General features: G+C 41.4%; 1 long non-coding RNA gene across 1 annotated transcript in view; it reads right to left on the bottom strand.

The window, feature by feature from the left end:
* The window catches only part of LOC135313175 (uncharacterized), a 42,381-nt gene extending 17,069 nt beyond the window's left edge, over positions 1 to 25,312 (bottom strand). The window contains exon 1 of the long non-coding RNA XR_010372800.1: positions 24,663 to 25,312. This is a non-coding gene — a long non-coding RNA (uncharacterized LOC135313175). The remainder of the gene's footprint in view (positions 1 to 24,662) is intronic.
* Positions 25,313 to 26,349: the final 1,037 nt, after the last annotated feature.

The following is a 26,349-nucleotide window of genomic DNA, read 5'->3' as shown; positions in this document are numbered from 1 at the left end:
CAAAAAACCAGACAACTCTTTCTGTGATTTAAAATGAGAGTTAAGTTTTAATGAAATGGATACTTTCCATTTTAAGATAAAGCTCAAGCTTCTGGTGTTACACATTAAATGTAGTTGGTGAGATTAAGGGAAGTCAGGTCTGAATAGATACTGTGGAATACTAAAGAGGATTTCTATCAAACAGTAACAAAGTGCCCTACAGAAGAAAGCCCGTTCACTGATTATTCTCCAATGCTGTGTAATTACCATACATTTTATTGTAACTCCCCAATTTGGAACAGCCTTGATTTTACAACTGAGAAAACAACATATAGGAGAAGACAAAGTCCCATGAGTCACTGATTTTATTGGCAAGGAAGGAAAGTACGGACATGTCCAGTAGACAAACTAAGCTGTAAATTAATCTCAGTGGAATTGAGATTTCCTGGGGAAAAAATCTTATCATTTTCTAGCAGAACCTATGGCATTTTCTCTGCTCTGCACTGGCAGTGTTTCTGCTTCCATTTTGCATTGCTCTGGAATAGATTGACTTTCTGGATAGCCCTTGTCACCACATTTCATTGTGTCACAGATTTTTTATACTCCTAAACTTTCGAAGACATTGCTGTACACCTACTGCTGGATCATTTCTCTTCTAACCAGCTACCCAGGGAAAGATACAGACCATAAACAAATTCTTCTTTTCTCATCTTAGAGTCAAATAAATTTTGATATGATGAAAAAACCCACCATGTTTCTCTGTGATATTAGCTACTAAGTGATAATGTATTTAAATGCAAGAAACTTTTTAATCAGAGCCCATATTAGCAGAGCTCCAACACTGAGAAGTACAGAGTACCTGAAGAACCACTTCAGAACAACCAATAAGCACCTCATGCATTGAAAAGAAGCTCTTTTTTTCTCATCTCAGTATATTTACTGATTATAACTGCATAACCTTAAGTAAGACAGTCACAAAATGGAGGCTCTTTTAGTAGTTCTTTGACTTCAGTGACTTTTTCAGAATACTGTACAAGTGGGGTTTTTTAGGCTCAAGAAAACATATCCAAAAAATTGGTGCAGAGAGGAGAAAATAACACTGACCTAGAAAATATCACATAAATGGAACTGCAAACAGTGATCTTAGTAAAAACCTGGAGGAAAATGCCAGCCAGAATTACACATTACCCCTGAAAACAACAAAGCAAATATTTTTTCCTAGAGCTACTGAAGTACCTATTCCAGGTCTACAGGATTATGGTGTGTTTTATATTCCAGGTGTCCTCAGTTCACTTGCTTCAGTCCTGAACTTTAGACATTCAACATGCAATTTGTTCCATACGGGTGGACAAGTGCAAGCGACAGAGTTATGCTGATTGTGACAAATTAGTTCATTTGCTTGCAATTGCTGTCAAGTATTACTTGGAGGCCGAGGCGGTTGGAAAGTGGAACAGCAAAGATTTTCCAAGTAAATGGCAAAAACTTGCAGACATAAGCAAGCAAAAAGCTCAGCTGCAAGGCGTTGGTAGGGGACAAACTGCTATCCAAAATACTGAAAACAGCTAGGGCAAGGAAAAGGTTGTGTGTCAAGAAGAAACATTTTGGGATAAGTTAAGGCTGAGATTCTTCTGGAAGACCTAGTTCTGCCAAGGGCTCTCTTTGAAGTGGGCAGCTGGTAAGTGCTTGAAGTGAGGTAGAGAAATGTCATAAAATCACTTCTTGTTTTTGAATAATGGCACTTTTCCCACAAAAAATTGATGTTTTTAGTGCAGCAGGAGCCCCTACATGCCAAACCAGAGCAAGTCAAAATCAGTGAAAGCCCTCCAAGAAAGCCAAGATATGGTTTTTTCATAACCTTGTTGCCATCATCCGGTCTCTCTGAAGGCATTGCTTGTTCTTTTGCATTTGAAATCCTGTTCTCACTGATATTAGGTACAGAACACGTACATTGATTGTTAAGTGTTTCACAATGATCCCTTTCATACATTGGGAGAAATTACATCTGTGTTAAAGCTCCTGACCCAAATTCATAATCCCTGATCTGAGTTGCCTCAAAGGAAAAAAATGTTTGCATGATAAGATATGCCTGACCTCAGATCTTAATCTGGAGAGACCAAGAATCAGAAGGCAGAGGCTCCAGGATGAGAAGAACTAGCTTATTATTCATTTCTGGCAACAGCTCACTCTGTGACCTGAGGGAGTTGTTTCGTCCCTGCGTACCTTGCTTTCTCCGTATAAACAGATGTAATAATGCTTACCCTCGCAAAGGTAATTTGAGGTCTATTACCAAAGGTGGCTATACCATTTATAACTGCCTGGGAAGTTGAGGGTTTTTTTCCTAGAGAACAACCAGGATATGCATCTTCTGCTTAGCTTTGAGATGTTTACATGTGGCTGTCTAAATCAGCCCATCGCTAATACAAATCTCACAACATCTTTGGGAACCTCCATATACTTATTGTCCTTTGGTGTGTACTATAATTAAGCTGCAATACGGGAAGGAGCTCCTGTTTGGAGCTCCTGCCACTGTTTCTCTGTTACAGCGAATTTCTACACCAGTTGCCCTGTTGCAGTGTAGCAGATGTGCTGGGGAAGGAGGAGGAGGAAAGAGAAACTGAGCAAAGACACAATTTCTTACAGCCATGTTACATCATTCTGGGAACTGGGCCCCCTTGGGGCAGACCCTTCTCTCCATGCCCAGCCCTCCTAAAGGGAGCCCAAGATCCTTGTGGGCTGTGTGGTACCTCTTCTCGATGCCACCTGGGTACAGGCTTGCTGTCACCGCCACCTGCTCTTCAGCTCAGCCTTGCTCTGTACCGCATGAATCTGACCTTCAAAGGAAACCCCATGCATCTTTATCCAGGGGAATATTATTCACCTAGCAGAGAAGTGGGCTGATGTCTGTGGCAGCCCTTTGTGGGTTGGCTGCTGGTGGCGGTTCCTTTCTCAGCTGCTGCAGTGTGTTAATAGAGCTAGCCCATCTGAGTCACTAACCCCAGGCTGGATATACAGGATGCAAACCCTTCATTACAGGAACTTTGTCAGCTAGATACACGGTCTTTCTTCTTGCTCAAACTTTGAAGTGGTTTTGCGGTCATACAGAAGCTCTTTAGTCAGCACAGCTTCCCTGCCAGGCAGCAAAGTAGTTATTGGGATCAGGGATAGAGTGTCAAGAAAGACAGAAATTGCACTTTTGCATTCACTTGGAAATTCTATGTTCACCTGTTTGTTTTCCTGCAAGGTGGGAAACATCTCAAAATTCACTTAAAAGAGCCACCATCTTCAGTGCTTCCCACCTTGAACCCTGAGCGCCACACTGACCCCAGCATCTGTGCCTGCTCCCACAAGGCAGAGCGAGTCAAGGAGGAGCAGCGGGGGCTATGGGCTGCCAGCACAAGCAGCAGATGCTCCCACACTGCCTGCCGCCTTCTCCACAACAGAGAAGATCCCATGCTCCCATTGCCCAGGGCCTAAATCTGGTTCTGCCTGTGAAAATCACCTCTTCCTAAGTTTCTCTAAATTATGGACCCCACTGCTTCCCATTTGAGGGCTATCTGACAATGCAAGCAAATAGGACAGGCTCTGCAAAGGCTTTTCTACCTACAGACTCTTCTGTCAAAGTCACAAGGCATATCCAGATTAGGAAAAAGTTAAAAAGCCTGCCTGGAGAAGCACTTTACTAACGCTAAACACCCATTGAGTTTAGAGCCGTCATTTCAGGGGATCCATTTCATAGACCTCCTTATTCAGTCTCAACCTTTTGTCTACCTCTTATATTGGGATAGATCCCCTCTTTCTGAATTCACATTGCCTTTCTTCAAACAGGGCACAGTCATAGAATCATAGAATCATAGAATCATAGAATCGTTAAGGTTGGAAAAGACCCTTAAGATCATCGAGTCCAACCGCTAACCTATCACTGCCAAGTCCGCCACTAAACCATATCCTCAAGCACCACATCTGCCCTTCTTTTAAATACCTCCAGGGATGGAGACTCAACCGCTTCCCTGGGCAGCCTGTTCCAATGTTTGACAAGCCTTTTGGTGAAGAACTTTTTCCTAATATCCAACCTAAACCTCCCCTGGTGCAGCTTGAGGCCATTTCCTTTCGTCCTATCGCTTGTTACTAGGGAGAAGAGTCCGACCCCTGCCTCGCTACACCCTCCTTTCACGTAGTTGTAGAGAGCGATAAGGTCTCCCTACAGCCACTTCAAGCCCCTTCAAGAGATCCAGACCTTGGTTGCTGGGGAGAAAAAGAGAAGACAATAAGGAAAAATCTTTCTTGGGTAGATGTATTGAGCAATATTGGTGTATTTGAGTATGTGGTCTTCCAGATTCATCACTCTTGATCTCAAACTCTAGTTTACTTTTGTAAATGTTTGTAAGAAGTCTATTCCAGCAAGAAGAGAGAAAAAAAATTTAAAAAGGAAAACAATATAGCTGCCCAACCAAACTATGACTTGCAGAGCGAGATGGAGCTTTTAATTTGAGGAAATTTGAGGCTCTTTATCTAATCATCAGGTACCACCTCTATCTATAAAATTAGTATTTATTTGTATTACTGAAGGATTGATTCATGGACCAGAAATGCTACGTAGTTCCTTAGCAAACACATGCAAACCACAGAGCTGGGGGGTGCTGCAAAGAGCTGATCTTAAAGACTCAGAGAAAAAAAGATGAAAATGCAAAAACTTTATTCCCAATCTAAATCTCTTTTAATTTAATATTTTTTCTAGTTTCAGATGTTCAGGAAATAGTCTTTTGTTTTATGTAGCTGATTGGTTGGTGTTTCTGCCACATTATAATCTGTGTTTTGATGTAGATTTATATATGAGAAAGCTGTACTTTGCCTTTGTGCACTCTGTGGAAAAGCTTTGAGTAGATTCATTTTCCTCCAGAAGATTGCATTGGTCTAACAAATACGCACTGTGAAGAAGGTCATCCCACCTGATTTTCAGGACAGTCAGATTTTTACACATCCTTTTTTTCCTTCTCAGTTTGGCTTTTCTCTCCTTTTTTCTTTTTCTTTTCTCCTTTGGTTCATCAGCCTTACCCTTTCCCTCCTCTCTTCTTGCCTTTCCCCGGTACATGCTATCCTCTCAGGGTTTCCTATTTGGTGGTTGAAATATAACAGGCAGTGCAAGTATAGGCAAAAGGGTGATGAGGCTTCAAATAACAGCCATGTCTGTAAGTTGATTTCCCCCCCCCCACCCCATTTCTCTTGATTTGGAATTAAAAGGAAATCAAACAGCCCAATGCCTCACAAGCAGCTCTGCACAAGCGGTGTTGTGTCCTGAGGGTGGCACAAGACCTGACCAGGGTCCCGCTCCCTGTCCAAGCAGAGAGGGGTCTGCTCCCACCTCACTGGCACCCTCCCGGCAGCTGCCGTGCCGTCCGGTTCACACTACCCTCTTTGTCAGAGTTATAAATAAAACCTCTGCCAAAAAGCAGATAGGAGTCACAACTAGGTTTTCAATGCCAGAGGCCGGCAGGTACGATAGGCTGCTGTGCCGTTTGATACCTGCGTGACACTGAGCAGAGCCGTGGTGGGACAACTGGAGAGATGTTGCTCACCAGCTCCAAAAGGTTAAGCCTCTTCTTCATCTTAGAAGTCCTTTTGTGAGATATATCTCTCCTTAGCAATAGTTTCTTCTGCTATGAAACCTAAATATTATTACTCCTGCTCCTTTGATTTGAATGAATTTGGACTAAAGAATATAATCCCTTAAGGTTTTAAAGCACTAAACAAGCTAAAAGACAAGAATGCTTCCTCAACAGACAAAAATGTTTTCCACTGAATGTTTTTTTCCGCCATACAAAAGAACGTAGTTGCTGCTAAAATTCAGCACCCAGGAGGTTGAAGCCTCCTGCTTGCCAACTGGAAGAGGTGGCAGCCTGGAAAGTCTCTCACACAGCTCCATCCATGCTCTTGGTCTTCAGCAAGAAGGGGGCAACTCTGAACATGGCAAAGCTAGTTGACAAGATGACCCAGCATGGCTACAGCTGTCTTTGAACAGCAGCAGGCCTAAACCTGGTTGAGAGCCAAGGTCCATCTGGTCGAGAGCTGAGGGTCCTTTTACAGGGCAGAGCCCAGTATCTTTGCTGATACCATGCCTGCCTGGCCTCCCAACTCATCTGGGCTGGTGTTGGTTCAGTGTTCTGCTTTAAACAGGTATTTCAGCAACGTCTCTTCACTAATTTTGTTTTAAATCTATCTGTAGGCAGCTACTGTCTTTTGCCCCTGTGCCACAGGTGGGATATTCAAACACAGGTATGCAGCACGTAAGGGGGGTGCTTTTGAGCATCGACCTGGGCCCCCGCCCAGGTACCACTGCCTTCGCTTGTCCCAGGGTCACCAACCCTTGATTGTCCCACCCAGCTGACCTCCGTGCAGAGGCACCATGTGAGAACTTCCCCCATGGCCCAGCTGGGGCTTGCCTCTAACAGGCATTCGAATGCTTCTGGGGTTAACAGCATCTCTGTCCCGGCACAGCTGCAAGGAGTTATCTCATATAAAACTGCAGTTTGGAAATGCTCTCCTTCAAACAGGACTTTGAATTGTAAATAATGTCGCTTGTCTTTATAGTAAAAGATGACACTCAGTTAATAGGATGGCAAAGTTCATACACTACCCTATAATTAAAAAACAAGGGGGAAGACAGACCACTTAAAAGGGTTTCCCGCTGTGACAAATTAATTCTGTGAATAATAACATTTTCGCACTGCTGTAAAAAGCTACTTCGTTGGCTGTAAATTCTTCAGCAAGGGTAATGAGCAGTATAGTTAGCCTTTCATTTGTTTTGTAGTCTGATGCCCAATCTTTTCTGAAAATAAAAGCACAATGCTCGCATCGCTTGATCAATTGATCCAAAATGTATCTTACAGAAACAGCTTTGCTTCCCCTCCAGTGCCTAATTTCTGTTGTCTAATTAAAGCAATATAATTTGCATTTCTGAGGTATATGACTTCTGGTCTGCACAAATAAATACCATGTCCATGATTTAATTCTAGTTTGTTTTTTTTTCTCTAGTGGCTCACTTTTCATATCTTTCTGTAGATGGGCTTCAATTTATTTAACTTTTTTATATTATTTTTCTTTTTCCTTGAATGTCTCAAACACTCCCATCCCCTCCTTCCACCATAAATTTTTGTGGCAGGCACAAACTTCTTTCCCCATCTGCCAGCAGCCTCTTAGCACAAAACCCTAGGTGAAGGCCACTTCACAGCAGACAGCATTTCAAATCTTAATGGGCTCAACCTTTAAATTTCTTTTGCACCTTTGTTAACCTGCGAATATAGCAAGTTCACAGCTTTTTTTTTTTCCATCGAAAGTATAATGAAAGAGACCCCTCCTCCCATCCTCCCATTTCCTCCTGAGATTAATTGAAATGCAACCCTCTAAACCTCCACTAATTTGTTTTGTAGCCAGCTATTTCCTCAAACAGTTGCAGAAGAAGAAAGTTGTTGATAGGAGCTGCCAATTTTTTTTTCTGTCCCATTGCTACATGCCACTTAAATCCCTGGCTGTGCTCCCGTATCTCTTGACACATGGATAAAGCTCTGAGCTACCGTGGATGAAAACCACAAGGCCCAAACACACATTCAGCTGACCTGCGAGGGGCTTGGCTTGCTTTCTGCTGAACAGTTCGGTAACCGGCTGTGAACGCAGCAGCAGAGAGGAGGAGGGGTTTTAGCATTTAAGGTTATCATTTCACATGCCACTTCAGGGGTCAGATTTTTCCAGCCTTTCCCAGCCTGAGCACTTTGAAAGCCTGCAGCTGCTGGGCCAATGCTTGCAGAGCCTGGTGCGGTGGCATCCGCGAGCGAGGCAGGAGGGACGGAGGGCTCTGGTCCGACTTGTAAAAAATCCCAGTTGCGAGACACATTTATTTGAGCGCTGGAATTCAAGGCAGCACAGGGAATAATTTTACCAGGTCATTGACTGGGAGATTAAATCTCACTTTTAATACGTGCATGGTAGTACTAGCAAAAGCTATTCTCCTTCTGAAGGCTACACATGACTGGGTTGTTCAGACAAAGCTCTTGATCCTTTTTTGTGGCGCTGCAGTTAGCTTGATTTCATCTGAGTCATTCTCATTCTTCGCATGACATGCTCTGCGTATGCTCGCTGCCAAATTTACATCCTAAGTTTGTTGTGTCAAAACCTCCTGTACAATTATTTTCTTTTCCTTCTCAAATGTAGACGTTTTCTCTCCGGGACTGAGTCCCAGTTTCCTTCAGTTTATTGTTGTCCTTAGTTTTCGGCTCGTTTGGGGCAGGGGGTTTCCACGGTCCTGTCGGTGCTGGGGGAGGCTGAGCTGCAACTGATCTAGTACTTGACTGATGTACTGTTTTTCTGTTTCAGCAGCTTTCTACACAACCGACCGTAAAATTAAACCTACATTTCTAAAACCTTTCAGAGAGCTGTAAAAATTACCCATTATGCCCATTTATTTGCTGTATGGGTTTTCTTATTTTACTTTTTTTTTGTGTGTGTGTGTGCTGGTCTAGTACTTTGCATCTCAATGTTCCCATTAGTAAAAGATAAAAGGGGCATCTAAGGGCCACATAAGCAGGGAGACATGTAGCCACCAGACTCTGAATCATGGGGGTTTTTTTCCTGCTTTTGTTTCCACTGGCATTGGCAGTGTTCGTAGCCCAGTAGTCTGTAAGAAAATGTCTTCAAAGTGCAATTCTGTTGCTGCTTGACTGCGTTTGTCTATGGGTTTTTGGCTGCCACTGAAGCATTGACTTAAGAATCACTGAAAACTACCATCAATTTCTAACGAGTAAGACTTTACCAATCAGGTATTTAAACAAAGAACAACAAAACCTACTTTTCTCTCCACCCCAGCTGCTTTTGATCCCATTGAACACTGTCAAACGGGTTAGAGTCATGCGTGAAGTTTGTCACTTCTGAGTTGCTGACAGTACCTACCTCAATGTACTACATGCTATGAATTTTAAATGATTTTATTGAAATAAACCAAAATTTATTGAAGTATTGCCATCTGTTATGTAGCACTATTCTTCCCACTGGCAACTGGGAAAAACAAGACAAAGTGGCTGCATCTTGCCATTAGAATTTTTGTTTATGGGAAATATGAACATGAATAAAAGTAGTCACTATACCATATTCAGCCCATCTATTCCAGCACAAGTTTGATGCAAAAATACAACTTCCCACTTAGGGCTGGCTGTGCTTTTACATACATAAATATGTGAGAGGAATAAATTTTCTCTAGGCTCATAGTGATATAAGAACTTCACGGCAGAGAAATCCAGCCTCCTTGTCTGCCAGCTTTCTAAAGGACACTCCTCATTGTACATGTGCTCTCCCTGTTTCTCGGCGTGTTTTCATCAATACTGAAGGACCGTGCACAATGACTGTTGCACATCACAGACCCATCCATGGGCCCGCACAACAGGAGGTATAACGTCTCACTTAGGGGTTCCCTCAGTACCCAAAAGACTCCCTGGGATTATATTTAATGTTGTACTGAAGGCTTTTTCTGAGATATCTTTTCCATGGGGGAGAAAACTCAAGCAAAAACCTAGATCTCTTGGCAAAAATCAAGCCTGAGTATCAGAAATGTCTTTCTCACTTATTGTGAAGAACACTTATTATAAAATAACCACCCCAAGCCCTACGGTATCACTATTTCATCATACGTTCTAGACCGTTTTTCCAAGAGCCTTATGTATGAAAATGTACTCATAGGGAACGGCATCCCTGTGGTAAGACATTAAATGGAGTTACTTTTTGTTTTGTTTGTGACCTTCACAACCACCACAAATCAGGGCATCATATTAAGTGGTGAAAAGGAGAAGGTCCTTTTTAATTTAGTCTCTCTGGCTGACCCACACTAGAAAGCAGTTATTTTCTTAGGAGACCAATTCTTTGATAAGATCTGTCTGTACCCAACTATCTGATAAGCTGAGAACTAGAGATCCAATGTCACCTTTTATTTTATTTTCTTATTTACCTGTCAGTGGTGCAGGGATCTGGGGATACAGTCACTCCAAAGTTTTCAGAATATTTCCTTAGTCATAATTTATACATTAAATCCCCAACTGCCTTTTTTTCTACATCACAAATGAAATATGATTTTCTGAAAGGAAAAAATAGATTTAAAATGGTTTAAAAGGTTTAAAAGCTGTACATCATATCTCCTAGAGATAACTCTTGGCATTTGTAGTCCAAATCATACGGTTTTGCCATTGCTATTCAGAGGCCGCCTGTGTTGTACTGGCCTAGCATTTTGACTAGACGAGCAATAAATCAGTTAGATCATTAAAATATTAACTGGGCTAATGAGCAGTTCTTAACTCTGTATAAATCAGTAGTTACCCTTTTTGCTTGTAACAAAATTTTGTGTGAAACACCTTGGACTAGGCTTTTGAGACGCACCTGTGCCCAGGCTTTGGGGTTTGTTCTGTCCACCTGACTGTATTTTAACGTTTAATGCTCTGTTTTGAAATTCAGGCTTGTTACTTCAAAAGAAAATGGCCTGGAAAGGTGATTTAAATAAATAATGATCAGTTGTTTATTATTATTCAGGGGAGACTGCAAAGCAATGTATATTTTAACACCAAGGAGGTTTATATAATGAAATTATTGTACTAGTAATGTAACTGTGACAAAACCACAGCTTGGGGCTATTTATTTATTTTTGTTGCTGTGTATGTATATAATGCAAGGCTTTCCACAGATCCTCTGTGTGGGTTTTTTATGCTCTAATTTGACCATATCTTGCTTCCCATGATTGATCTGCAATTCTGTCTACCGTATTTAAGCTTTAACTTTACAAAGGTTGCCTAGCACCTCTGCGAGCATGCCCACTCCATGCCTTCTTTATCAGACAAAATCATCACGAAGGAGGAATCGCAGGAATCCCACTCTGGGCTCTGCTGGCCATTAAAGCTTGACCTGTGACTCTGTGGCATTCCTCATGTCTCCTGCGCCGTCATTCCTTTGCTGCTACAGAAACTCCCAGTTATTGCTGGTAGCAATGGCCAGCTGCTTTGATCACCTGCTTTGCAGGGCACCCTTGCTATAGAGGAAAACTGCGGACACTGTTCCACCACAGCTACAAAAGCAAAACTTAGCGTTTTCCTCAGCTTCTCCCTAAGTCAATAGTCCTTACAATAAAAATACAAGACATCAGGCATTATTTTGACTCTTTCTACATGGTGAGGAAGACGCTCGGCTGGTAGGGTTGCTTTAGAGGCATGATGACCGTGAGCAAAATGAGGATTTGCTTCACCCCTTATTGCTGGGGATCCCCTGTACTGTGTTAGTACTACAGTTTAGTAGATCATGGGAAAGGTGGCAATTATTTCTTTTTCCTTAAACCCGGAAAATAAAAATCTTTATTTCCATTCCTGAACTATCACCTTCTAGTCAATACATCAGCTTCATTTCAAAAGGCTTATCCCAAAGCTCGTTCCTTAGCTTGTATCAGACTTTTCACATACTCATATGTTATACTTTTCATATCCTTTATATAGCTGCATGGATATTTACATAACCATATGATAATTTATTTTTTCATATGCACTTTGTCTTCATTAATTTTTTTTTAAGTTGCTCTGGTACTTCATTTCATGAACACAATCTTATAAATGCTACTGAGAAATAAACCAAAACAAATTACATAAGGAACAGAGACTTAGCAGTGCCAAGATTTTCTTTTCTGCATTGCACACGCAAAGTTTCTCTAGTTAATTAAGAACAAACATGCACACAGCACAACTAGCTACTACACCATGAATTTCATTTCCTTGAAGCTAAATAAAGACCAAACAAAACCGTTCTCGTTACAATTCTGATCTTCAAAGGAGTTTATTTATTTCCTTTTATAGGTCTGGACAGCCTTGAGCTCTCTGTGTTTAGATTAAATCAGCTCCAGAATCCTCCTGTCCCTCTTAGCTGTAAACAATGCTGAAATGGGAATGATACCTCAGGATTAAAGCTGAAATCAGTGGGATTAAGTGGAAAGAGGCTGCTGAGGAGCAAGAGCAGCCCTGGCCTAGACTCCCATGGTCTGGAGCCCCTGCATATCTGCGCAAACGGCTGGGGACAACACCATGGTTCCCTGATTATTCCCTGGAAGGGGTAGCTGTTCGAAACACATGGACACTTTAGAACACTTTAACACACATGAATGTTGGTGAATCTATATGATGCATTCAATAACCTTCTTCATTTTCTCTTTCTTTGTCTTAAAACTGAGAACTGCATGTCCAAATTTAAAAGCTTAGACTATTTTTGTCCACTACATTCCCATTCATAAAGGGTTTACATCCCCTGCAGATTACTAAAATACAAATCACAGCATCAAGTCTAAATTTTTTACCGACCACAAATATTCCTAAATTTTCTTCACAGTATTCAGAAAAATCTATTGAACCTGTAAGCCGCCCATGACAAAAGAAATTATTGTAACTTCTTTTCCCTAAAAGCTTGGTTTTGTTATGTGGATGGTGGAGCTACATAAAAGAAGCCAGCTCAGGACTGATGAATGCTGGACGTCTGGTGGAGCTGTGCTGGCGTAAGGACACCGGAGGCAGGGCAGGGAGGGGGACTATATTCTAAGAGGCCACCTGGCTATTCGGGACACTTTGGTGTGCAGAAACTTCGCCTCTAACAGGTCATGTGAGGACAGGCAATTGTGCGAAGGCTAGAATGAAGGAGTATGGGAAAATTTATTTCAAAGCACAGTATCTTCCTGTTGTCTACGGGGATTGTTTAATCATTTTCAATACACATTTCAAAATATCACGGTATGTGCAAATTCCAGTTTTCATTGCAAGGTACAGTCTGTACAGAATGTACTTCAGTTCAGACAGAGGGTCCCTGAAACTTAATAGCCTTGGTCCTCTGTCCTATAGCTCCTGGTTAGCACCAGAGCACCCATTTCCATCGGCACTAAAAGCTCAACTGTTCACCTAAAGCAGACCATCTGCCTAGACTGCCTGTAAACTCATTTTTCATGATTGGATAGAAAATGTTACTCAGCATAATGCTATTTACAAAGCCCTTTATTGCATTCTGGTTGTTTCTGTGCTGTCGTTTGGGAGACTAGCTGAGATTGTCTTTGATGGATGAGCAGCGGTTTATAATGCAGGGTCTACCTTCCCTCCCAGGTTTCAAAACGCCAGTAGTGAAATCTTCCTGGAAGCCAGTGGCGCCACCACAGATTTGTATTAGAAAGGAAATTACAGTATAATACAATATTTCAATATAATACAGTATTGCAATAACCCCACATTACCACTTGCTTATTCCTAGCATGTTGCTATTGCTGTTTCTTCCAGTGAGGGACAATTGTGTGGACCAAGCTGCTGCCTCATCTCAGGTACAAAACACCCACTGTGAGATCTCACTTGCCTAATCCTAGAATTTTCCAGCCTAATCCCTGGCTTCCATCATCACCCATGAACACCCTGGTAAAACTGAGTTGTTGAATACTCATGGAAAGCAATCACTGCAGGGTTGTAAGCAGGACTGAGAGAACATTGCTATATCTTGGAGTCAGCTCATGAAAAGAGGAATTTACACCTCTGCCCATTTTCAGGACTGTCCATAGTGCCCAAGCCGGCATGGTATGCATGCACCATATCTTGGCTCATCTGGGGAAAACCCAACCTACACGTGAAAGGAATGCTGCATTGCGGGGCAAATGAAGACCTCGCTCTCTGCCCAGACCTGGTGCCAGCTGAGGGCAAAACCGCCATTCTGGGGGCTTGCGTCCTTGTCCTCCCCATGGCTGTGCTGGTCTGGGCAGGAAGGTGCAATGGCAGCCCACATTCACCCACTACGCAGCTCTCTACGAGGCAGTGGACACAGCAAGGGAAGTTTTTGACCTTGGACATCCCTGTCCTGCTCCCTCCCCCAGAGGGCACAAGGAAGCCGGTGCCCACCATTTCCCACCTGAGGTGCAGGCGAGTTTGCTGGCGTGAATGCATGCGGCCTTGCTACCATCAAGCCTTAAAACTGCAGTTCTTGTTCCTGGGTGGAGGCACAGGTGAAGGCTGCCTGGGCAGGGATGCCACCACAGCCTGCCGTCACACCACACAGCCCGCTGCCAGCATCCTTCCTTCTGACAAGTTTATGCCAGTACCATGGTGGGCAACAAATATTATATGTTGGCTTGGCTCCTGATTTAAGTCTGACTCGGAGAATCAGGGACTCCTCCATGTTCCCCAATCTCCTTTAAGGCTCTATACATCATCAAAGACACTTTCCGTGATCTGATCCTTACCTTGCAAACTCTCTGGGAAGTCCTGAGCTCAGCATTACTTGGGAGGTCAACCACCACAGTCACAATGGTCCCTCCTGGCCTTTTAATCAACGGGTCAATGAGACTGGTTGTGTGAGTACTCAGATGGGTAAAAATAGCAATTTTGAGTATTTGAGCAACACTAAGTCTCCATCTGATATATTACCAAGAGTTTCTTAAAATCGGAAGAACAAGATCTCCTGAAAAAAATGTGTGTTTATGAAGATATGATCTAAATACTGACATAGATTCAGTCTGCTCACTCACAGGAATATGTGCGCGTATGAATGTATACAGTCATCTACAGCAGAATATATGCCCTCTGGCATGTATGGTAGCTGGTGTCTCATACCCTTGGCTGCTCGGAGAGACCCCCCTTGCCATTCCTGCAGTGGTTGCTGCTGCTGAACCAAAGCGTGAGCAATTGCTACCTTCGCACAAGGTGAGGCTAAAAATTTTCTACCTTGCCAGTAACAGGAAGAAAATAATGTAGTTTAAATAATTCCCCGATAGAACACAGGTCGTGCACAATGACCTGCTGGCATGCTTTCATTAAACTAAATAAATTAAAATAAATTGGATTGGTAGTAGTAAACAGAATGTAAAACAATATTTATCAAGAAAATGATGATGAATTATTCTCTGAACTCTGGTTAAGAGGAAGAACCCCATGAAGAAGAAAATGATCGTTTTATTTGAAATGAAGATTGGCTGTAAATGTATTTTAATATTTTTGGAACTGGTTCTGGTAAACACAAAACTACCTGCATTCACTTATATTGGATAACTTTTCGGTTGTTAAAATAAACATTCCAATCAAAATACTATGAAGTATGGTGAAAACATGCTATACATAAACTGATATATAGAGCCCAATAACTTTTTTTCCCCTTGTTGAACAGGGAACTATGCCATTGCTCTGTGATGGGCACTGGCCAGGAAAAACAGAAAACCCACATCAGGACAGTGCTGTGTTGGGAGTGCTGCACTCAAAAGAGGAGCTTAATGATGTTTCAGTACCTGAGAAGACCATAATACTCAGAGAAAACTTTTAAAGCTATTTATAAAGTATGTTAAAAGGGACTAATTCTCCACAGACTACACCAGATTGCGAGGAATTCTGGCCTGTAAAAGCCAAAAGCCATATTATTTTTATGAAAGTGACGCTTAATTTGTATAGATGAAATAATTTTTAAACACTTCCATTTCCATTTATCATTATTATTGTCACAAGCAGCTGATCTTCTGTAGTATTGAAAAGCCAGTAAAGGTGAACATCTGTACCAAGCTTGTCGCTAATTTATATCATCATGCTGGGCATGTTTTGCAGGTTGTCTGCCTCTAGTCTCTTCTTATAATTGCAGAAATGATTGTACTTGCCCTCCTTTGAACAGCACTTTCAGATCCAGAGGTGAAAGTACTATAAAAGCATTAAGTGTTATCTTACCAGTGGCAAGTATATTAAAAATTACTTCAAATCTTGCACGGAGAAAATGTTGCCAAACCTGAATGTAATTTTTATTGCATCCTTTTCATATTATACAGGCAATAATGTATCCATAATAAAGCTGAAACACATGACTCCCTTTTTTATTAGATGTAATTTTGCAATTAGTTCCACAGTATAGCTCAGGAGACAAATGAGACCGATAAAAGTATTTAGCTGTTTCATCTCCAGCGTGCATGACAGTTCAAACATTACTAAACTGGATTTGTAACCATCCTCTGGGGCTGCAGATTGGCCACGAGCTGCTGGAGCCGTGCACCTTCCCCGGATAAGTCACCCTTGTTTTGCTCTGAGCTGCCCCACCACCATCGCCACGGCCCGGCCCCACTCTGGGGGCTGGGAGAGCCACGTAACCCACCGGTGAAATGGGCTGCTTGTTTTTCTACTGCTGAAAAGCAGGAAAAGTCAGATGTGGACGGGAAACATTTCCAAAAGGCAAAGTTAGTCACAAGGAAGGTTTTAGCGTGATAACCCAGAGAAGGAAATCCTATCAGTGTGAGCAAGAGCTAGAATAAACAAGTCACTACAAATACTTCTTTCCCCTTTAATAAATATTTGACTGAGGTCATCAACCTTGTCTGAACTGGACCCTTATTTGACAATGCAGACCATTCCTCTGCCTTACACCTGAAAAGCGGTTTTGCTTGTTTTAGAAGTCAGAGCTTGCAAATCTGTTTGCACACAGGCTTTTCTGCCCTGTAAATCAGCAAGCAATCAAGAACTGTTATTACCTGGGTATATCATCAAAATATAATGACATGGTCTCTATTCTTTTTAATTAAAGCTTGTTAGTGAACACTTATTCTTCGTCCCTCTGTCCCAACCCACCACTCAAAACTGTTTCGGAAAAGTAATGCTGATCACAGCACCCAGAGCCGTACGCCCGTGAGGGACAGACAAACAAACCTTGGCAGTTTACAGCCATGCCACCATGCCATGCTCGTCACTAATGATTCAAAACAGTTTAGGTGACTTATCCCTCCGTCTAGCTTGTCTCAAAGACACCGATTGGTCTATAGGGAAGAAATAGTTCAAGTATTCCTCTGGTCCAAATTTCTCATGCTGTGTTTAGGCATATTCGGTTTTATTGTGCTTAAGTATGCAGGATGAGGAATGGGAACAAACCCAAGAAGCACTGAAATACTGTCATTACGAGTTGCAATGTATTCCTATTCACTTTTGCTTTTCGAGCTTTCTACCTAAATATCAGACCCCATTCTACGGCATCCTAATTACCTGGTAATGCAAAGCACTCTGGCCAGCAGAAAGCACTGGGGTCTTTCCAACCCGCACTTGGCTTTAGAGTATTTTCACAGATATCAGCTTTGCTGCAAGATCATTTCCCTGTACGACATATCTGTAAGTACAGGGTTTCACCATAAAAATATAAAAGTTCTCAAAACATTTGAAGTCCCAAACAGACAGCAGCCATCGTCTCGAGTTTGGAGGAAGTTCTGCTTGATTTCAGAAAAAAATCACGGCAATCCTTTCTTAAATCCTGCAAGCTGACATTCTAAATGCACAGAACATGCTCCGCTTTGCTCTCTGAAACAGAAAGCAGCCGATAGCTCACAAGGAAACTGCCTGGATTCCTGGTAACCAGAAACTACAGCAGCCTTATTTTCCCTACACTGGTGCTGCTGGGGCACCACGTTCTAAACAATGTAGTGCTCCTATCTCTAATGCAGTGTTTCACATAGCCAAATATTTCACAGAAAATGTGGCAAAGCTGTTGTAACTTTACGTGAGAGATTCAGTAAGATATATTATGGCCTAAAGGCTAAAGAAAACGTGGCACAAATTGCCCAGCTTTCCGCGAGCCAAGGTGGTTAGTAATTTTCTTATCTCAAACTGTGTCCTGGAAATTGGGCATAAAAAGGTCTCAGACATCAGCAGAGTTTGCAGCTTAAAATGCCACCACCGTTCATGGTAGCTGGGGAAAGGGTGTTGCAGGCTGGTGCTTCATAGGGTACCCAGAGGGGAAATTCTCAGGCCCCAAAACTTTGCTCTTGCTGTAGGACCTGCCACCTTACAGTGTGCAGCAACTCCCAGAGTCTCTGGCTTTGCTATGGGTGTCGATGTTCACAAATCTCCGCCACCCTTGGACCAGTCGTGGGGGCAGAGTAGGCAAGCTCCCACAACATGAAAGAATACCTGCAAACATGCAACTGCAGACCCTCACCGAGTCACGCGTACCCCAGCCGCTGACATATTATCCGTACGGTCTGGCCTCCTCCAAGCCATGGCAGCACGGACTGTGCTGTTTTGCTAATTGAGCCACCAGTAATAAAAATACTGAAAAATTAACAACTAAGTTCATGTAGAGACACAGAGGAATGGACTTAGCTTTCTTTTTACTAAACTCAAAATACACATCAGGTTTGACTTCGCAGCCTGTGGCTCATGTCTATATCTGGATGTTTAAGGGGAATAAGCTTTCTCAAGCATTTTTCCACTGCTATATTCTAATATTATTTTAATCTGTTTCTCAGTGTGTTCCCAGTGCATCCAAAGAACAAGAGCAAAGTCTTTCTGTGGCTAATCAAGCGGCCATAAATTCTCAGAGTGTAGTGAAAGCCGGTGTGACCTCATGGATAAAGTGTTTGCTTCATATTTGAAGGTCATAAATTCAAATCCTGTTAATAGTCTCCTTTTATTAAATGTCTCATAGCTTATTTTCAGCAGTATAATTACACACTAGGTCAGTTAATTATTACTGAATTCCTCTAGCAACAACAAAAAGGGCAAACTATCCCCTAAAAACAACTTAGTAAGTAATACTTACAAAATGATTACCAGTTTAAACAGTCCAATTAAATCAGACAATTAAGTTTAAGTAGATTCCTCATTAGAGTAATTTTCTGTACTTATAACTGTACAAAACTCTCATAAGGCTGTCTGGGAATGGAGGAGCTCGATGCATCTCCATGAAAGTAAGCGTGCCATGACTGGGGCTCATATGTACATATCTGATGAAAGAATTTGGCCGGGGGAATTTATAAACACACATATGGGAGCTCTTGCTCAGAGAGAGAAATCTATTTTCTTTAATAGAATCTTGTTTAATTTATTGAAAGATATACCACAGGCTTTTCCCAAGTTTATTGGGAAGAATGGCCCTGTTCCATAGCATAAGAGCAAATGGCACCTTGTTTTGAACGAATATTTCTTGGAGACGCGAGAATATAATACAAATAAAAACAGCCTTTTCTGGGACTTTATGACTGAGCATCAAAATTGATGCGCTGCTTCATTAAGTAGCTGTAACATTTTGCATGGAAACACCTTGCCTTTCCTGACTTGGGAGAACACAGGTCTGTTTCTCAGGGCTCAGCAGTAGTGCTTTTACTTACACTGAATAACACTGGGCAGAATGAACAATTAGCCAGGGAAAATTATTAGGATATGAAGTATAGCCATGTATTAGAAAGCCAGTCTGGGTCTTTTAGTCACGTTAAGGAGATTTCTGATCATTTATTGTGTTTTATTTCCTGATACCCACTTTCTTTGTAAGTGTTAGATAAATGCTATGATGCCAGAAAGCACGGAAATGACAAATTATTCAAGCTGCTCCATGGGCAAGCCTGCTTCGGGTGACCTGCCCACCGCTGGATGTGATTTCTGGGAGACTCAGACGAGACTGTTAAGAGCTCTGTGTTCACCTTCAGGCGTGTGCCAACAGAGGAGTACAAAGCTGGGGAGAAAAATCTGTCGTTGCCCAGAAGACTGCAGCTCTGCCAGCACGGCGCAGGGCGGGAGGGCTGAGACACTCCTTGCAGAAGCAAGGGAGCCTTCGATGGCTGCAAAAGCCTAATGCAAAGCAGCCCTGAAGGGGTTCTTATACCTGTATAAAAGTGTCCAGTTTTGTATTTAAAGGGCTGGTTTTGATGTGATTATTTTATCTTGTCAGAATTTAAAAGAAAATGTGGCGTGAATAAGAAAAACGCATTCTTTCCAGAGGTGACTTTCAAACTAAAGCCAGGACCATTTGTCTTCAAGCTCATTTCATGTTAGGATGTGTTTCTCATATTATGTTAAGCCCTAAAGGGATGCTAAGACGAAAAATGTGCTCTAATTATTTTGTATGGGTTAAGTAAAGAGACTTGAAACTTTATCTCCGCTTTCTACAGCCATCCATGCGTGAAATGAGGAGTATTATGTACTACACAGCAAGAGAACTAGAGCACCAACAGTACAATGGGGTTCAAATCCAGCAGAGACCTCAGCACTGGGGGAAGAGGGCAGCCACTCTTCTGTGTAGAAATGCCACAAAATTTCCTGGTAAGATTTGTGTACAAGACATACATGCACCTTTGCAGACAGGTTGCCTTGTAAATTAAAGTTTAAATTAATTGTCAATAGCTAATATGAATCTAGGAGAGCAAGTGGAAGTTATCAGTGGTAACACGTAACGTTACCGATTGCCCCACAGGTGAGGATTTGCTATGACAGCATATGAAAATACCAGTTATCCCCATCATGTGGAACATAACATCTGTGGAATAAAAAAATGGTGCTATGAGGGAGCCTCACGTGTGCTTTCCTTCTCCGGGCCAAAAATGAGCCACTGCTGTAGTCTAAGTTTATCCTCCTGCATGGCTGCCGCCAAAGGAACCCAGTATTTCCTTCTTCCAGACTGCTGGCCCTTGTGGCGGTCAGGATTGAATTTATGCATACAGCAGGGGATGAAATAACACTTGAAGAGCATTCAGTGATGAAGAATTCATCATGCTGAGCTGTGCTAAGGTGATTCTGAGGTCTTGATTTGAAAACTAGAGATAATAGGAAAGGAATATCGATGAGCTGAGAATAGTGAATGACACCTGGGAGTGCTCTCGTGGGAGAAGAGCTATTTTCACCCACCTCTGTGCTGCCATACACAAATCTGCAACCCGTAAAGGTAACCTTAATATTATATTTTTAATGATTAAAGCACCTGTTATATCCCAGATGTATAGGACACAGCCTGTGCATTTGATGAAGATTTATTTGTCTTGTGCACTAACACGCTTTCTAATCTTTTCAACTTAACTAAAACGTAACTTTACCAATAACTAACTTATTCACAAAAATCTACTGTCACAAGTTTTAAATTACAGCATGCTACTTACCAAAGAAATTTTCTTTGTTGCTTACATGATTGAGTGCCAAGTGATCACTCTATAGTTTCCAGAAGATATTTTAATGGAAAAAAATAGAGATGATAGCCAAATAGCTAAAGAGTGCTCATGAGTAACGAGAAACCAGAAATGTGCATTGGAATACAAGCTGGGAAAATAATTCATCTAGCTATTCTACTGGACATTCAATTAAGAACACTATATAATGATTATTATTTTTGTTCCTGTGTTTTATTCCTTTTTTTTTTTGTGTACCCTAAACCGTAATTCAAAAAGGCTGAAAGGAAGGAAGTTTAGTAAAATTGGTACACAGGCATATTATATATACAGAAACATTTTTAAACTCATCTGGGTTTCTTTAGCCTTGGCTTGGGTGATCATGACTGAAGTTATAGAATACATTAGCCGCTGCCAAAAAAGAATCCTAGGGGGTTTAAACTGAGAAAATGGCATTCTGCCCTTCTCCCAGCTCCAGAAAACCCAAGTAAAATCTAGAGCAGCTATATTGCCTTAGGAAACAAAAGTCTGAACCTTGGTCCTATCAAAATCAATTATTATACTCCTCTGTCAAGCTGCAGCCATGATTATTGCTCCTTGAGAATAAATTTATTTGCAATTTTGCATAATCTGTGTTTATTTTTAAATCCAGTTTGAATTCAATGAATGGCTTCAAAGAAATGAAAAAATAATGAAGAGTTAATTAGCCCAAGCAGTGGAGAAGAGCAATTAGCACTCTATGGCTCCTTGCAAAAAGGCAGCCCGTCTTTGGAAAATACAGAAAAATAGCAGTAAATTGGGGTTTCTAACATATTTACCATATAAGGAAAGAAAGCTACTACAAAATATTAACGCTGCAATTCAAAGAATCATTAGGCTTTCAAGCAGTAGTTCTTTATTTTAATTATTATTTATTCTGTATCCACTAGTGCTTTTGCCAGTCGTAATAAGATGCAGAGATCAAAGTCAGCAGGTTGATGTGGGATGCAATAGATGGAAGCAAAGTAAAAACATATGAGGAGAGCAGGAACAGGTGGCTTTACTGTGTTTGCATGAATAAAGTTAGACACCAAGTGTGCAGGCTTGGGCCCAGATACATGCATTGCTTTAAAAACACTGAAGTGAATTAATACAAGGAGTTAAGAATGCCAATTATCGTGCGCTGAGGTTTACTCAGAATGGGTAGATTTCATAGATTTTCAGAGATTTCAAGTATGTGAAAAGCCTCACAAACACCAGCCATTAGTTTAAGAGTATATCTTTAGACAGTCCTTAGTACTGTAGGTATTTGAACTGTTTATTTGGTTTCTGTTTTGTTTACAAGCTCTGTTTTGCTACTGTGCAACCCACAGAAATCTCTCCTCTGGCATCCCCAAAGAACAAATAGCACAGCAAAGTAAATATGTAACATGAGAGGGAAAATATAAAGCTGGGAGAGGCCACAGATGTACTTGATTCAACAAAAAAAAGGGATCATGGGCTGAATTTCAGTTCAGAGAGAGCTCTGCTTGCCTAATAATTACCTCTGACCTACTGCATTGGATTTTCAGCCTAAAAGCTGGCACCTTACAGATAAGCCAACCTCAAAATGCATTACTGAGTAGTCATGCAATGCAAAAGTAAAATATATGAGAAAAGCTAAGAGCTTGTCCCCAGACCAAAGGAAAAAGGAGGACTGAAGTGTGCAAAGCGAGCGAGAGGCACGCAGAAATGGGAAAACCAAGTTGCTGTGTGCGTTGAGTCAGGGCTGCCTGCTGGACTCTGAAAACTGCAGAGGAAGGCTTCAGAAACAGCCAGAGACTTTTGAAGGGATTTGTATTCTGCCAGCTAAGGATCCCCATGTGGATGCCTGTTGCCCAAACCCTCCCAGCAGTTTCTATAGATGTTTCAACAGCAGGGAAACAGGCTCAGCTGCTCGGGAAGGGAGCAGCTTTCATTCCTAGGAAAATGCTTCAGCATGCCAGACTGGATGATACCGAGCACGGGCTTTTTGCTAGCCTCAGAGGTGCAGTGAATTGTGCTTTCTGACCAAAAAAAAAAGTAAAACAGGCAAAGCACTCACATAAATGGGAGTAGGCTACTCCGTTCCCTAGGAATAGGATAAAAACCCACTCCTGCTGAAATCAACGGGCACGGTGCCACTGACTGCGCTTTGGACGGGACTCGGCTACTAGGACAAGGGAATTCAACCCACTTGTTGACATAAGAATCATTTTCAATTATATTGACCTTCAAGGGACTATTTATTTATAAATAAGGCACTTCAGAGAGTCTTAATGTCATTCATAACCAGTGTGGCCAAAAGCTCCCTAGAAACTCACAGTCCAGAACTATTTACATCACCAGGAGTCTTTAATTGCAGCAGAGCTCTCCATGGCTTCCAGGTAGGGAAGATGGAAGTACGTAGCAGAAAACAGTATTGACACTTCGTAGTCACTGCATTGAACCATTCAGTAATGGGCAAACAACAGAAATTAGGGTAAGCAAGAGTATGCATTTGCGGAGGCATGTATGATGTGCCTAAGAGGTGCTGTGAGCACAGAAACGAAGTCCAAGTGACTCAGCATCCAAGACAAGCACATTTGTCTTTGGGACTGCACACATGTTCATTGTTCTGCCAGCACAACAGCATATTATATTAAGAACAGAGTATTAGGGTAGAAGTATTTACATGTTTTTGATATATACAGCCCTTGTGTAATAAGTATTTCTTTAATTGTATGTGCCATGGCACAAAACCACTCTGTTAGTATAGTTATTCCTCTCTGTGGTGATCTGTAATTCTGTTCAGAGTTTCAGTGTACATTCCATACAGTGATTGCAGTCAGAAGTATAACCAGCTTCTATATGGCTCCTCATTAACTTCTAACCTTTAGCTTCGTATTTCCTATGTAACTGTCACAAAATAAATACCAACTCCATGGCCACTTGTGTGCGATAATCCTGGAACCCTTTGCCGTGCACCACTGCAGGAAAAAGGAAACAGGTTTTTAACTCCTTGAGAGCTGAATCATCACCAGCCTATGAAAGTGTAAACAGTGGAGAGCATAAAGGAAGAGCAAAAATGAGAAACAGGTTTGTGGAGACATAGAAAGCAATACTGCAAAGTAATAAATCCACTCTAGAAATGAGAGAATCTAGGAAGACTCACATGTCTGGAGGTGGCGGTAAAACAACAGCATGAATGAGGGCATAGGAAAGAAAAACCAAAACAAACCTATTAAACCCAGTATTTTATATTTTGGCCTTCCTTTATTCCAGTAACATGCTGATTATGGGCGACATTGTTTTTAAAAGACTGCTTTACTCAGGAAAACCTTAAAACCTGATGTGCTTTGATAAGCAACATTCTTTTAAAGTAAACCTGAACTAACAGTTTAAAGCTAAATAATACAGAGGCCTGAATAAAAATTCTGGAAAGGCGGTACAGTTAGGTCAATGAACTTACTCACCTTTAGAAAATAAGGACTACTTTAGATATCTATGGAACAGAATAAGCCTGACCATATCTTATGGTAGGATACTCTCCCAGGAGATCAAAAATGAGACTTCCAGTCCCACCTCCACAAGCTTGCAGATGCTTTATTTAGCAATGATTTCTTGCAAGGTGGGTGAAAAATCTTACAAGGTGCAAGTTTCCCCCACCCCTCCCCCCAAGGGCTGGGACCAGGACACTCTCACACAAAGTCATCTACTATTTGCTTCCTTTCTAGACAAAGAAGTCCTGGAGACCGAGCAAGGGAAGGGGCTGCTCTTGTTACTTGGGTTTTCTTACCTTTATCAGAGCTGCTTTGACAAGAGGAGTAGCACTCTTCTGAGGCTTTCAAAGCCTTCAGTACTTTGTCCCATAGTCCTTCTTCCTCACATCAGCCTAGAAGTACAGAGAAAGTTTAGACCCTGCTCTAAATACAAGAGGGACTTGAACCCAAGCCTCTGATGACTAACACTCTAATCACAGCATCTGACAGAAGGTACCAGGAACAGCTTCTAGGTCCTTGATACCCTTTCCTGCAGATATGCCCCACCTCAGAGCCCCACTGTAGCTAAAACAAAAATACTAAGCTATAACCAGAAAGTCAAAACAAAGCCCTCTACACCAGATCTAAGGTTGGTGTTTTTTTTTAAATATCCCAAGGCCTATTAAATAGAAGTCAGCAAAAGAGAGAGACTTTGCTGGAAACTACACTATCAACTGCTGACAATCAGTATCATCCCACCACCAGAGAGCCCTCACTAGCCACTCACAGGAAAAAAAAACTTAGATCTTTCTGGCTTGAACTCTCCCTTAAAAGATTTTGACTCCCCTGGGCTCCACCCACCATCCCAGGTGAAGGGCATAAGTTCTGGAGTCACAGCTGGGTGTTGTGAGATATAAATGGTGCACCTGGGGTGAGTAGGAAAGGGACTCTACTTGTTTCTGAGGGTGAGCTGTTAGTAGAGAAGATCTAATATATAGTAAAATACTTGTGACTTGGTAAGGGGGAGTAGGTGAGTTTATTTTGCTATAGTGAAAAAATAAAGGCTATGTGAAATTACTTGTTTTAAGCTACTTTTTCTTGTGGGAGCAAGCTCTTGTATCAGAAGAGATATTTTATATTTCTTGATGCAAAAAAGGCAACAAGTATTTAGTGAGACTGAAGGCTGTTATACATATTGAGGGATGTCTCCTATGATTGCTTTTGAGAAATAAGAAGAAATAAGGAATAGCAGTATTAAAAGAGGGTCAGATAAGCAATTTGAACAACTCTCCAAGTTTTCTTATAGATTTGTGCAAAGAGATAAGGATGGCCTGGTATGGGAACTGAAGACTATGTTCTGTAGGTCCATTCACTATTTGCTTCTTAAAGTGATTCTTAGGCTATTCAATAGCTTTTAAGAATACAGTCAAAATGTAAAAAGATTAAATACAGGATTTCACTGGTACAGAGAAAGGTGTACTGCTTCTTCGTTGTCTTGATGCTGATTCTACTGTGTCTTGACTTCATGATACTAAGCCATAAAACAGTTTCTATAAACCAGGATATAGACTTGAAGAAATATAACAAAGGCCTTATTGTAAATGTAAATATCTGAGGCTTAGGTTTTGTGCATAAATGATACTTTTCTTATTATCTGAAACATATATAAAAGACAATGATAAGAAGGGATTAGACTATTAAAGACATATTTCTGCAATAAAATATTTGCATAAACATGCTGGAAATTCAGTGGAGTTCAAATACAGTATGATTGTGAACAGTGTAATTAAATTACAATTTAAAATATGTGAACCATCTGCACTGCAATGTGAATCTTAGTGCTATGTTGGGAATATTGATAATGAGTTTTGCATTCTGTAGTAAAATAAAATCTACCAAGGCTTTGCCTATTTTCCAGTTCCTTCAATGTTTGCTATTAGTAGAGCATTCCCCTTGGCCTTGTCTAACTTATTACTGAGTGTTCCACTTCTATGGCTCCGTAAT

The sequence above is a fragment of the Phalacrocorax carbo genome, chromosome 4 (genome assembly GCF_963921805.1).
Source record: "Phalacrocorax carbo chromosome 4, bPhaCar2.1, whole genome shotgun sequence".
Lineage (NCBI taxonomy): Eukaryota > Metazoa > Chordata > Aves > Suliformes > Phalacrocoracidae > Phalacrocorax > Phalacrocorax carbo.
Note: the sequence above shows the minus strand (reverse complement) of the source record. Positions and strands in the feature narration are given on the sequence as shown.